At 41.6% G+C, this 13,491-nt stretch overlaps 1 protein-coding gene across 1 annotated transcript in view; it reads right to left on the reverse strand.

The window, feature by feature from the left end:
* The window catches only part of shank3a (SH3 and multiple ankyrin repeat domains 3a), a 684,304-nt gene that overhangs the window by 502,789 nt on the left and 168,024 nt on the right, over positions 1-13,491 (reverse strand). The window lies entirely within an intron of this gene.

Consider the following 13,491-nt stretch of genomic DNA (forward strand, 5'->3'; position numbering starts at 1 on the left):
CCCTGTATATGCTGTTATTTTTTTACTGCTCCTCTTTAATTACTTGTTACTTTTATCCCTTATTCTTATCCGTATTTTTTTTAACTTCACTGTTGGTTAGGGGCTCGTAAGTAAGCATTTCACTGTAAAATCTACACCTGTTGTATTCGGCGCATGTGACTAATAAAATTTGATTTGATTTGAAAAGTTGGGTAAAAAAAAGACAAAATGTCTTGACGTTGTTGACTTTTTGTAATTCCAATCACTTTTCCATGTTGATTCAACATCATCGTATTCAAGAAATAATAATAATGACATGCAAACAATGTTGATTCAACCAGTTTTTGCCCAGTGGGAGGTCTCACCATAGGTGTGCTGTTGCTGTCAACATGACGCCGGAGGTGCATTTACATTTACATTAGTGGTGGACATGAAGATGTTTGAAACAATACACCAACATATGACAATAACCAGGTGACAGGTTATTGTACCACACTTCCTGAGCATTTTATTGATATTTGCTTGTGGTTGGCTGATCAGGCCTCGTCAGTGTAGTGCGTTGTTGGGGGTTAGAAGATATCAGCACTTTAATACCACATACCTGATTTGCATAGTTTTTTATGAGACAGTAGAACCTCACTGGTGGCCTTGTGTGTGTTTGAGTCCCCATGGAATCTATTTGTCTCTCTCCTGTCCTTTTCTGCTGCCGATACCACTATGTTAGCAAAAGCTGTTCAACATTTACCAAAATCAATATTAGCATAATATATCTACTTCTACCATTATAGTCTTAAGGTTAAATTGAAGTTGGAGTTGAATGTGATAGATGAATTTGCTTTCTCTATGATTTTTGCATACTGTATTTATAATAAGCCCTGGATACTATTTTTACAAATGTTTTGCATTCACCTTTGCATGTCATTTTATTTGTCCATTTTCATCTAGGCAGAACATCACATTTCCAGCTTCTTCCAGGTATTTTGCATTAAACAATAAACACCTTTTAACCTTAAAGGGGCAATCTGTAGTTGCTACAATAATCTTTTGATTTATGAATTCATGTTATGTACCCATTGATTCTTGAAGAATATAACTTATAAATGCCTCATGATCTTATTTGAACTGTCGTCCCCCTTCAGAACCCAAAATATAAGCTTGTTTTACTCCAATGTTTGTAAACAAAGTAAATGTAAATAAACACTGTATAGCTTCAAAACATGGTTAGAACTATGATTTTGATATCATGGATGGTCAGTCCTTGCAAACATAGCTCTGTCTATGATTTTGAGAGTGGTTACATTTATCCAGCCATATCCCTCAGTTTTTACTGAAACAGTGGCGGAGTTGATGATTTTGTTATTTTTTCAACTGCTGATTGCCCCTTTAAAACACCATCCTTTGAATTTGTTTTACTAACTATCATGATCAGTGTGATAACTACACCCTTTACTGTATATAATAAGGCTATACTTATGTGCACTTATTCACAGCTCTTTAATTATGTAACAGATGATGTCTGACAGACAATACATACATTGTTGGTGTGTGTTTGGATACTAGTTAAATCAGGTACTGTGGACTTTCCTTTATCTTGTCAGAGATCTTGACGTGAGCAGATAAACACACACCAATGTTTGTGATGAAACACTTGATGTTTCACTTTAGTACAGTGTGTCTACTTTCCACCCAAGTTTACATTTTTTACGGCATGATACTATTCGGTTTTTAACATCAGTTTGTGATATAAAGTGAACTATAGTGAAAATGCTATACAATATATTTGAGGTGAGTTTTATGTGTGTGCATCTGTGCACATTGTTCCTGTATTGCAGAAAGATGTTGTGCGGTTAGTAGACTCAGATAAACATCTTGTTTTTGAAAGGAAGCATGCAACTCTGTCAGAAGAAAGACAGATCTATATATTTGAATGCAGCATACAGTTTCACCACTAGGTGTCAGGTGTGGGTTTATAACACACTGACACACCACAAGAAACACTAAGAACTCTTTACATGGGGAGATTTCCTGTAATAAGTTTTGATGTGGACATTCTTTTTCACAAAGGTATGATATTTATCTTATTCGTGGAGGTCAGAGCCATGATGTGGGGAGAGAATCTGAGTTCCTGTGGTGGAGGTGGTTGAGGGGATTCCAGGGTTTCTGTCTGTGTGGGTAGTGTGTACACATGCAGGCTGTTTGGACAGTTGATAACAGACGTGAGTGTACCTGCCTACTGGGAACCAATGGTTGTCTTTCCTCACTGTACAAGACTGGTTGTTCTGAACAAACATAATGGTCCTGCAAACGAAAACAACATGTTTGATTAGTCTGTTGTTTTCCTTTGGTCAACGTTATGACCTGCATAATAGGATTGTAGCTATTGGTTAATTGCAGACATGTTTTACAAATGCAGCAGAGATTACATTTGCATTGAACATAAACATAGAGGAATGTGTACACTCTAATCAGTAATTGATTTTGTGTGTTTTCACTTACATGTCTAAGGGCCCAGGGCTGGGTTTCTAATAAGCTAACATATGGAATTGTTTTAAGAAGGTCATTAGGATCATTTAGCTATTTGATAAAAAATGTAGGACTCCTGTAAGTATATAAAAAAAAACATTATTTGATTAAATATTGAATTTGGCCATAATGCTATTAGCCCATAAAAGCTCATTGAATAACATATTCATAGATGTCAGAACAGATCATCCAAAAATAAATCAAAAGTGTCTGTCCTGTATCTGAGAGATACATGTATAAGATACATGTATATTTATAACCTTTTTTGTCACTTTTTTGTACTTCCATATATACTGCCATTCATTTTTTAAACTGGTACCGGGCTATCTTCAGACGAGTCTTGTGAGGCTTGTGGGTGAAACAACCGACATGTACTTGTTCATGAGAGTCTCACCTTTCGATGGTGGGGTCATAAAAGTGTGAAGCCCAAACTGTTCGGACCCTACAGACGTTTTCGTGAGGAGACCGATTCTCGGGATGTGTCCAGATCAGACAAACATCTCTGTAGCTCTGCCACTTTCCCCCGCTGATGTGGAATGCCGACATCAGAGGATGTGGTGGATTGAGATGCAGCCCATGCAAAAAATATATCTCTAGCTTAAACTGATGATTTTGATGAGGATTATTATTTAATTTTTTTATGCAGACACCAGTTAAGATTAGTGTGTGTGTGTGTGTGTGTGTGTGTGTGTGTGTGTGTGTGTGTGTGTGTGTGTGTGTGTGTGTGTGTGTGTGTGTGTGTGTGTGTGTGTGTGTGTGTGTGTGTGTGTGTGTGTGTGTGTGTGTGTTCAAAGCAGTGTTTACATAGCTGGCCTACAGAAACTATGGAACCACTGCTTTGCGAAGGCTGAGACTGTTGCAAAACTCTCTGACCGCTCCATTCAGTCCTCTGTGAGCTGAGAGAGAAACAGGCTTAGTGCCCACCCCCTTCACTCATCCCCACCTTCCCCCCTGGCCGCAGACTGGCTGGATCAGCCTCGCTCTAATCTCCATCGTTGGCCAGAGGAACAGTGGGCCTGTTGTCGACATGCTGGCCTCGTACCCCACAGGACCTGACAAATTATTAACCAGCCATAGTAGAGCAGGCAGAGCAGAAGACAGCCGGCCCGGCCCAGCCCAGCCAGGAAGTGGAATACTAAAATGTGCTGCTGAACATGAGGCCATCTGTCTTGATCAGCTCCAGTGCCTGACACTGCATAGTGAAAGTGTGGGAAAGTGGGGATCCTGCTGTGCCAAAGCAGGGAGGCCAAGCAGCACCAACCCAGCTGTGCTGTAGAGTACACCATGCAGTTCACAACACACTGCTCACATTAATGACTACATCAACAACAGTAAATCAAACCAGCCCATCAGTATAGACCAGTCTGTCCTTGACAAAACAGCTTAAAATGACTTCCTTGCCTCTAAGGCTTACGCACTGTGCCTTTTAGCTTGCCTCCAAGGGTTAAGCACACAATTTATCGTAGCGTCCTGCCCGCCTCCTTTTCAGTGGTCCAACCTGTTCTTCCGGACTTCAAAGTATGTGGGTGTGTGTGTGTGTGTGTGTGTGTGTGTGTGTGTGTGTGTGTGTGTGTGTGTGTGTGTGTGTGTGTGTGTGTGTGTGTGTGTGTGTGTGTGTGTGTTGGAGTTTTGGAGTTTGTATATTTATCATATATCATACAGCTGCAGTAAACGAATATGTTATATGTAAATGAATGAAGCTAACTATAGTTGTAAGTTAGTTCCACATGAATGCATACCCTTGCACAGACTATGGCATAGAGTTAGAAATATACCGGGACAGGTTGATGTTTTAACCTGATGCTGAGCTGTAACCTCCATATCAGAGTTGACTGTTGTAATAACTTACCAAACCAGCAAATGAGAAAAGTAAGAGTAAACAACAGTGAATGCCAATGAACCAAATCCTTAGAATCCACTTTATCGGATGTTGTTGCATCATGTCCACGACTTAGGACCAATACTGTTTGCACTACAGAGTGTCTAACCAGCAGGTTGCAGGTCAGGGAGAGGTTGCCCTTGGCACTTAATTCACAAAAAGGTTTGCAGTACAAACCAGGGATATGTGTGTGTGACTCCATCTCTGCCAGTGGCTTCTTCACCTTGTAGTCTAACACACTAGAGAAGAGGGTGAGTGAGTTTATTGACCCTTGTGGGTATGAGAGGCTGGGAGAGGATGCTGTAGCATGAGAGGAGCTATGCACTCTGCAATGGTAAGAAAGGAAGTGTGAGTGTCTAAAGAGATATCAGTGACAGAGTGAATGCCTGGGGAAGAGGCATGTGACAAAGTGTAAAGCTGGATGAGTGGGTTTTGAATGTATGACAGTATATGTGAGGATGAAAGAAAGGAGAGAGTGTAAAAGATGGTGGAAAGGAGAGAGTGAAAGAGTGAGTGGGTTGAGAGGTCACAGAGGGAGCAATGATTGATTGAGTTGAATGCCTGACTGTTGATACTGCATGTTGGCTGATGTTATCAGCAGCTGTGCAAACTTTGGGGACATTAGCAAAACTAGTGTTCCTTTTACTGTAGCTAGCTAATTCCTGTGACCTGCATGATGCAACACACTCGCTAACAGACTCCTTGCACAATAACACCCAGGACAGTAGACCTGTTTGCACCTGTTCTTCATTACATCAAACAGAACATGTGTTTTTCGAGAGGACATTTACATTTGCTGTCGACTTTGTTTTGACATGAAAATGATCTTTCTCATAAGTGGAGAAGGTCAGAGAGGAGCAGAACTACTATACAGCAGAAGTTACTCTATGGTTAAATGGATGTCATTCTCAGTGATCATTATTGGCATGTCTTTGTCTCTTCCCTTTTCCCTCCTAGAAACTTCCTCATCCATCCAGACCTCATATAAATCAAATCAAATCCAATTGTATTTGTCACATGCGCCGAATACAACAAGTGTAGACCTTACCGGGAAATGCTTACTTACAAGCCCTTAACCAACAGTGCAGTTCAAGGAGAGTTAAGAAAATATTTACCAAATAAACTAAAGTAAAAAATAATAAAAAGTAACACAATAAAATAACAATAACGAGGCTATATACAGGGGGTACCGGTACCGAGTCAGTGTGCGGGGGTACATGTTAGTTAGTTGAGGTAATTTGTACATGTAGGTAGAGGTGAAGTGACTATGCATAGTCCAGTAGCCCCAAACTGAGGTAGCCCTGTTGTGAACAGCTGGAAAAACATCCCACAAGTGGGCGGCTGGTTCTGAACAGTACCAAATTGTTGTCGCCACAGGGAAATGGGGGAGCGGGGAGCGAGCGAGTCAGTGAGTGAGCTGTGGAATTTTACCAGGTCAGCCTTACGTAAGAGGCTGAGAAGCCATGGTGAAGAGGCAGGGAGGTACACTAACAGTCAGGCAGAGCGAGAGAGAGACAGAGCAGAGGGATACAGGTTGACAGGCAGAGAGAGAGGTAAAGGAAGAGGCAAGAATGGGATGAAGAGTGTTCTGTATGACCTCTCAATGTCAAAGCAGCTTTGAAAGTATAAGAGATGGTGTCTCTCTCAATAATTAACCTTTTTCTTTCTCTGTAAACCTTTCACCCTTTTCCCTCTCTCCCTCCTTCCCTCCGTCCTCTCTCCTGTCCTCCTTTCCTGTTCTCGATCCACACGTGAGTCAGTGACAGTCTGTCACTCAGTGGGTGATTTGATGCTGGTTTATTAGAGCGAGGAGTGCCTTTCTCTCTGACTCAAGTAATTGCCTTCCTCTGAAGACAGACAGGACTTAGCATCTGCTGTGGAGAATAAAGGAGGAGGGGGTGTCTGTTTTTAGAAACAGCCCAACTGACACAGTCTGACCCTCAGGGTGTCTGTCTCTGTCATCCCCAGTGCAGGTTGGGATCTGCCAGAACCATAACCACACTCCCAGTTATTCCTGGGTAGTTCACCTAATGCTGCCCGCCCCGTAATGCACCGCAAAGCACAGTCATTTCCTCCTTCATACATCCCACCTCCAACTCATTATAAGGCAGATAGTTCATTGCAATTATTTCTTAATCACCAGGTGATCATTTAGAAACAACACAGACACGCTTTATTAAGCTCTTACTGATTAGTTAAATGTCAAGGCTCTGTTTGACCATAAATCTACTTTAGTCTTCTAAATGGGGTATAATATAGGGTAGATTGTATTATGTATGTGCGATGCCCCCTTTGACACAACAGCCTCTCATCAATTTTGATGTTCGTTTTGACATAGAACACCATCATTCCGGAATCCACAGTCACAGTATCCCTTGCTACAGGACAGAGAAGCAGTGCCATTCACTGCATTGACTCCTATCATTACCATTGTTACTCTATCACTATAGCTATCTTATTTCCCTGTCCATTCAAACAGACAAGGTTTTCCAGGGCCCACTGATGAAATGGAGACAAAGGCATATTTACGCAGCTTCGCCTCTCTCATTAGGAACACTTGAGAGTGTATCACTATTTAAATTATTTGTAGTGCTGCTGGCCCAAGGGCGGTAGAGAGAGAAAGAGAGAGAGAATGAATAGGGATAGAAGCGAACAGAATATGGGAGGAAAATAATCTTGCGGAACAGGAAGATGATGAGATGAAAAGGGTGAGATCTGCTCTTTTCATTCGATTTAAAGTATCAACTTTCAGAGGGATTAAAACCCACTTCATGATTTACTGTATTGGTGGTGTGGGACAACCTAGTATATTATGTAGCTTCCAGCTGCCAAAATGACTGATATGGTAGATATTGCTGTGAATGCTGTGGTATTGCCCCTATACAGTGGGGCAAAAAAGTATTTAGTCAGCCACCAATTGTGCAAGTTCTCCCACTTAAAAAGATGACAGAGGCCTGTAATTTTCATCATAGGTACACTTCAACTGTGTAGACAAAATGAGGAAAAAAAATCCAGAAAATCACATTGTAGGATTTTTAATGAATTTATTTGCAAATTATGGTGGAAAATAAGTATTTGGTCAATAACAAAAGTTTATCTCAATACTTTGTTATATACCCTTTGTTGGCAATGACAGAGGTCAAACGTTTTCTGTAAGTCTTCACAAGGTTTTCACACACTGTTGCTGGTATTTTGGCCCATTCCTCCATGCAGATCTCCTCTAGAGCAGTAATGTTTTGGGGCTGTTGCTGGGCAACACAGACTTTCAACTCCCTCCAAAGATGTTCTATGGGGTTGAGATCTGGAGACTGGCTAGGCCACTCCAGGACCTTGAAATGCTTCTTACGAAGCCACTCCTTCATTGCCCGGGCGGTGTGTTTGGGATCATTGTCATGCTGAAAGACCCAGCCACGTTTCATCTCCAATGCCCTTGCTGATGGAAGGAGGTTTTCACTCAAAATCTCACGATACATGGCCCCATTCATTCTTTCCTTTACACGGATCAGTCGTCCTGGTCCCTTTGCAGAAAAACAGCCCCAAAGCATGATGTTTCCACCCCCATGCTTCACAGTAGGTATGGTGTTCTTGGGATGCAACTCAGCATTCTTTGTCCTCCAAACACGACGAGTTGAGTTTTTACCAAAAAGTTATATTTTGGTTTCATCTGACCATATGACATTCTCCCAATCTTCTTCTGGATCATCCAAATGCTCTCTAGCAAACTTCAGACGGGCCTGGACATGTACTGGCTTAAGCAGGGTGACACGTCTGGCACTGCAGGATTTGAGTCCCTGGTGGCGTAGTGTGTTACTGATGGTAGGCTTTGTTACTTTGGTCCCAGCTCTCTGCAGGTCATTCACTAGGTCCCCCCGTGTGGTTCTGGGATTTTTGCTCACCGTTCTTGTGATCATTTTGACCCCACGGGGTGAGATCTTGCGTGGAGCCCCAGATCGAGGGAGATTATCAGTGGTCTTGTATGTCTTCCATTTCCTAATAATTGCTCCCACAGTTGATTTCTTCAAACCAAGCTGCTTACCTATTGCAGATTCAGTCTTCCCAGCCTGGTGCAGGTCTACAATTTTGTTTCTGGTGTCCTTTCACAGCTCTTTGGTCTTGGCCATAGTGAAGTTTGGAGTGTGACTGTTTGAGGTTGTGGACAGGTGTCTTTTATACTGATAACAAGTTCAAACAGGTGCCATTAATACAGGTAACGAGTGGAGGACAGAGGAGCCTCTTAAAGAAGAAGTTACAGGTCTGTGAGAGCCAGAAATCTTGCTTGTTTGTAGGTGACCAAATACTTATTTTCCACCATAATTTGCAAATAAATTCATAAAAAATCCTACAATGTGATTTTCTGGATTTTTTTTTCTCATTTTGTCTGTCATAGTTGAAGTGTACCTATGATGAAACAGGCCTCGCTCATCTTTTTAAGTGGGAGAACTTGCACAATTGGTGGCTGACTAAATACTTTTTTGCCCCACTGTACCTCCTACTGTACAGTACATGCTAGTTTTTAAACTTTGTTTATGATCTTAGTTTGCAAAATTGTGCAAATATTTTAGGCCATAAATGAATTAGAGAATAAGCTTGGAGAAAAACGTGGAAATATACTGCAGAATAGGACACAATATATTTTTTGGGCATGTTCATGGGTTGCACGTCCATCACTTCGTCTCGTCGTTGCCATTGTTATCAACGTTCTACAGATGCCGCAGCGTATTGATGTCCGACTGATGCTTGATGCTCAGTCTTTCTGAACGGGGGCTAATGAATGTTTCATCAAAATTACACTGAAAGGGTCTGGAAATATGATGACATTGCAAATGATGACATTGCTAAAGAAGACAAATACATAGTAGAAAACATAGTAGAAAACAATTTTGCCATCATTATAATGTGGTCAAGTTTACTAGAGAGATGGCAATGTTGCCATGAGCTAGTAAAGTTTGTCAGAAATAGCTAGCAATTCTAACATTAGCTAGCTAAAAATGTCAGTGCTCCCCTCAATCTAGCTAGCTAGCTAAAGTTATACTGCATCTACAGTCAATCTGGCGACATCACAATAATGACAAAAGCTTGTCCTACTAATTATTTGCCTCCTTTTGGAATGTCATCATGTTTCCAAGCCACAGTAATACACTTTAATCTAAATCTTTGTCAGCACCTATTGAGACTCCATTGAGTACAATGCTCAGCTGGTCATCAGTCCTAAAATGAATGTTCAAAACAATATTGTGAGGAAACTTGCAACCCATGAATACTTTTGACAGAGTAATGTTATTGTTCTGTGACATTGCTCAGACTGTTTGTATAATATTGACAGACTTGCGTGGGCCTTGATAAAGTATATACATTGTTTGTGAACAAAGGCATCAGCTTTAATAACTACAGATGTTGTAGGGCTGTATTTACTGAAGTATGTCCCGTTTTACAGAGAAATATGACTCAGTTGGGCTCTTTAGACACTGAGCTTTTACGTCACTTAGGTGACCTTACAGGAAAATCCACATTGCAGTACTTACAGTAGGTGACATGAGTAGTCATCACCATTGTCATGCATAAAAAATGTCTCAGGTGTTGACAACATGTGGCATTGGGACACAGGGGAGGTCACTGCAGGAAATAACAGCTAACAGCTGTAAGTCAAACCCACTTTCAGTTGGTTTCTCACCAGCTGTGTCTGTTATCCTTAACCCTAAAATATAAACTCAGCAAAAAAGAAACATCCTCTCACTCTCAACTGCGTTTATTTTCATCAAACATAACCTTTCTGGCGCAGGCGTTCCGCTAGCGACCCACCTCGACAACATCCGGTGAAATTGCAGCGCCAAATTCAAAATACAGAAATAGTCATAATAAACATTCATAAAAATGCAAGTGTTATACATCGGCTTAAATATGAACTTCTTGTTAATCCAGCCGCTTTGTCAGATTTCAAAAAGGCTTTTACGGCGAAAGCATACCATGCGATTATCTGAGGACAGCACCCCGCTTACAAAAGCATACAAACATTTTCCAACCAAGTAGAGGAGTCACGAAAGTCAGAAATAGCGATACAATCAATCACTTACCTTTGAAGATCTTCATCTGGTTGCAGTCACAAGAGTCCCAGCTACACAATAAATGTTTATTTTGTTCGATAATGTCCCTCTTTATATCCCAAAAATGCAGTTTTGTTCAAAGGAGGTCAAAACATGCAGACGAATACATCCTAATAGTACCGGTAAAGTTTGTCTAAACATGTCAAACGATGTTTATAATTCATCCTCAGGTTGTCAATTGGCTAAATAATCGATAATATTTCAACCGGACAATAGCGTATTCAATAGACAGGAAAAACAACGAAGGGTGCACACTCGGTCACGCGCGCAAACCAGCACTGTATGATTCTACAGTCCACTGACAGAAAGGTCTCATTCTTCTTCATTTTTCAGAAAACAAGCATGATACAATGTCTAAAGACTGTTGACATCTAGTGGAAACCATAGGAACTGCAATCTGGGTCCTAACCCATTAGATACTCTATAGGCATTCAATTGAAAACTACCCACATCAAAAAAATCCCACTTCCTGGATGGATTTTCCTCAGGTTTTCGCATGTTACCCCACTCTTCCACCAAGGCACCTGCAAGTTCCCAGACATTTCTCGGGGGAATGGCCCTAGCCCTCACCTTCTGATCCAACAGGTCCCAGACGTGCTCAATGGGATTGAGATCCGGGCTCTTCGCTGGCCATGGCAGAACACTGACATTCCTGTCTTGCAGGAAATCACGCACAGAACGAGCAGTATGGCTGGTGGCATTGTCATGCTGAAGGGTCATGTTAGGATAAGCCTGCAGGAAGGGTACCACATGAGGGAGGAGGATGTCTTCCCTGTAACACACAGCACCCCAAAAAAAAAAAAAAAAAAAAAAAAAAAAAAAAAAAACCACACAGCGTTGAGATTGCCTGCAATGACAACAAGCTCAGTCCGATGATGCTGTGACACACCACCCCAGACCATGACTGACCCTTCACCTCCAAATCCATCCCGCTCCAGAGTACAGGCCTCGGTGTAATGCTCATTCCTTCGACGATAAACGCAAATCCGACCATCACCCCTGGTGAGACAAAACCGCGACTCGTCAGGGAAGAGCACTTTTTGCCAGTCCTGTCTGGTCCAGCGACGGTGGGTTTGTGCACATAGGCGACGTTGTTGCCGGTGATGTCTGGTGAGGACCGGCCTACAAGCCCTCAGTCCAGCCTCTCTCAGCCTATAGTGGACAGTCTGAGCACTGATGGAGGGATTGTGCGTTCCTGGTGTAACTCGGGCAGTTGTTTCATCAGTGCTTTGAGTAGAATGCTCAGTTGTGCATCAGTCCAAAACAAATGTTCAAAACAATATTGTGACGAAACATGCAACCATGAATAAAGCTAAAATAAGACGGAAGGTGTTCAAAGGCCTCCCTTAGCTTGCAAAACAGCTGTATCTGACTAAGCATATACTAATCATACACCTCCACACAGCACAGCAGACCACCGCCTGCCCCAACGAGAGAGAGGGGGAGGGACAGAAAGAGTGAGAGAAGGAAATGAAAGGATAAAAAAAGAAAGGTAAGGAAATAATGATAGACAAAGGGGGAAAGAGGGAAGTAGGGTCAGTTCAGGAGCCTGTCTCAGCTTGAGTCACTTATTACAAGCTTAGTGATTCAATATTGATTCAATATATTTAGATATACAGTAGATGGCTACAGGCCATTACTGGCAAATTGTGTCATTCCAAAATCCATGACTGTACCGTCTGACTCATACAGTTGCTAGACCACATACAGTATAACCGGACATTAATTAATTTCATGAGAGCATAAAACTAAACATCTATTTCATGTAGCCAGGTGCAGGGCTTTGCTAACCTCCTCTCAAGATATATGCAATGTGTGGACCACCATATTGAATGAGTCATTCCATCCACACATCCTGGAATACAGGCAAGTCACTTTGTTCAGATAAAGTCAATATTTCCTAATTACTACCTGTCTCTATGTGCTTACCCCCATACAGGACTCCTGGTAAAAGTCTGTAGTGGATTAGACATAAGGTGGGTGAGTGGTGGTTGGTCTGCCAGCAGCATCCAGACCTGACCAGTAATCAACTGGGTGGGATATACTGTACTGTGTGTGAGGGTAGGGCTGTTACGTGACCATCTTACCGCCACACCAGCGGTCACGAGTCATGACAGCAGTCAAATTCCACGTGACTGTTTAGTCAGGTAATTAGCTTTCTCTAATCTCTGACTCTGCTGATGGTCATTAGTAGCCTACCAAACGTGCTAACTGCCTGGTACTCAGCATTCTATTGTCCCTCTAATCACTCTGACATCAATGCAAATGTAATTGAAAATCTAATCAAACACTTAATGAGAGCCCATGAGCTCATGTTGCGCAACATTTCTATAGGCTATGCAGTTGTGCGAGAAAACAAAGTGATGACCTCTACTAAAAAGAGCAGGATCCAATCAGTATTTTATAGACTAGGCCTACTATATTTATTTCTCAACTTTCCTAATATTAAGCACATTGCTTTACAACAGGAGTATAGCCTACCTTGCTGGCATGAAAATGAACCACGGAAAAGCGTCGTCCATTTGCTATTTAAGTGCATAGATGACGTATTTTTTTCCCCGCTTCCCCTGTTTCGAGACAGGTGCATGATAATGGTCCACTCTAAATCAACACAAATTTCACACATACGGGATTTAGTATATGTAAAGACAACATTAAATCAATAATAGTGTGATGAGTGAAAATATTAGCCTATCACTTGTGAATGATGCCCATCTTAAGGCAAGAAACAGCACACTTTTTATTGCGACTTTTTCAAATCATAGTCACACTCTTCATGTAGCCTAGCCCATAGGCCTATATGTTTAGATTAGGTCTGTATCACTCTTCATGTAGCCTAGCCCATAGGCCTATATGTTTAGATTAGGTCTGTATCACTCTTCATGTAGCCTAGCCCATAGGCCTATATGTTTAGATTAGGTCTGTATCACTCTTCATGTAGCCTAGCCCATAGGCCTATATGTTTAGATTAGGTCTGTATCACTCTTCATGTAGCCTAGCCCATAGGCC

The sequence above is a fragment of the Salvelinus namaycush genome, chromosome 2 (assembly GCF_016432855.1).
Source record: "Salvelinus namaycush isolate Seneca chromosome 2, SaNama_1.0, whole genome shotgun sequence".
NCBI classification, from domain to species: Eukaryota; Metazoa; Chordata; class Actinopteri; order Salmoniformes; family Salmonidae; genus Salvelinus; species Salvelinus namaycush.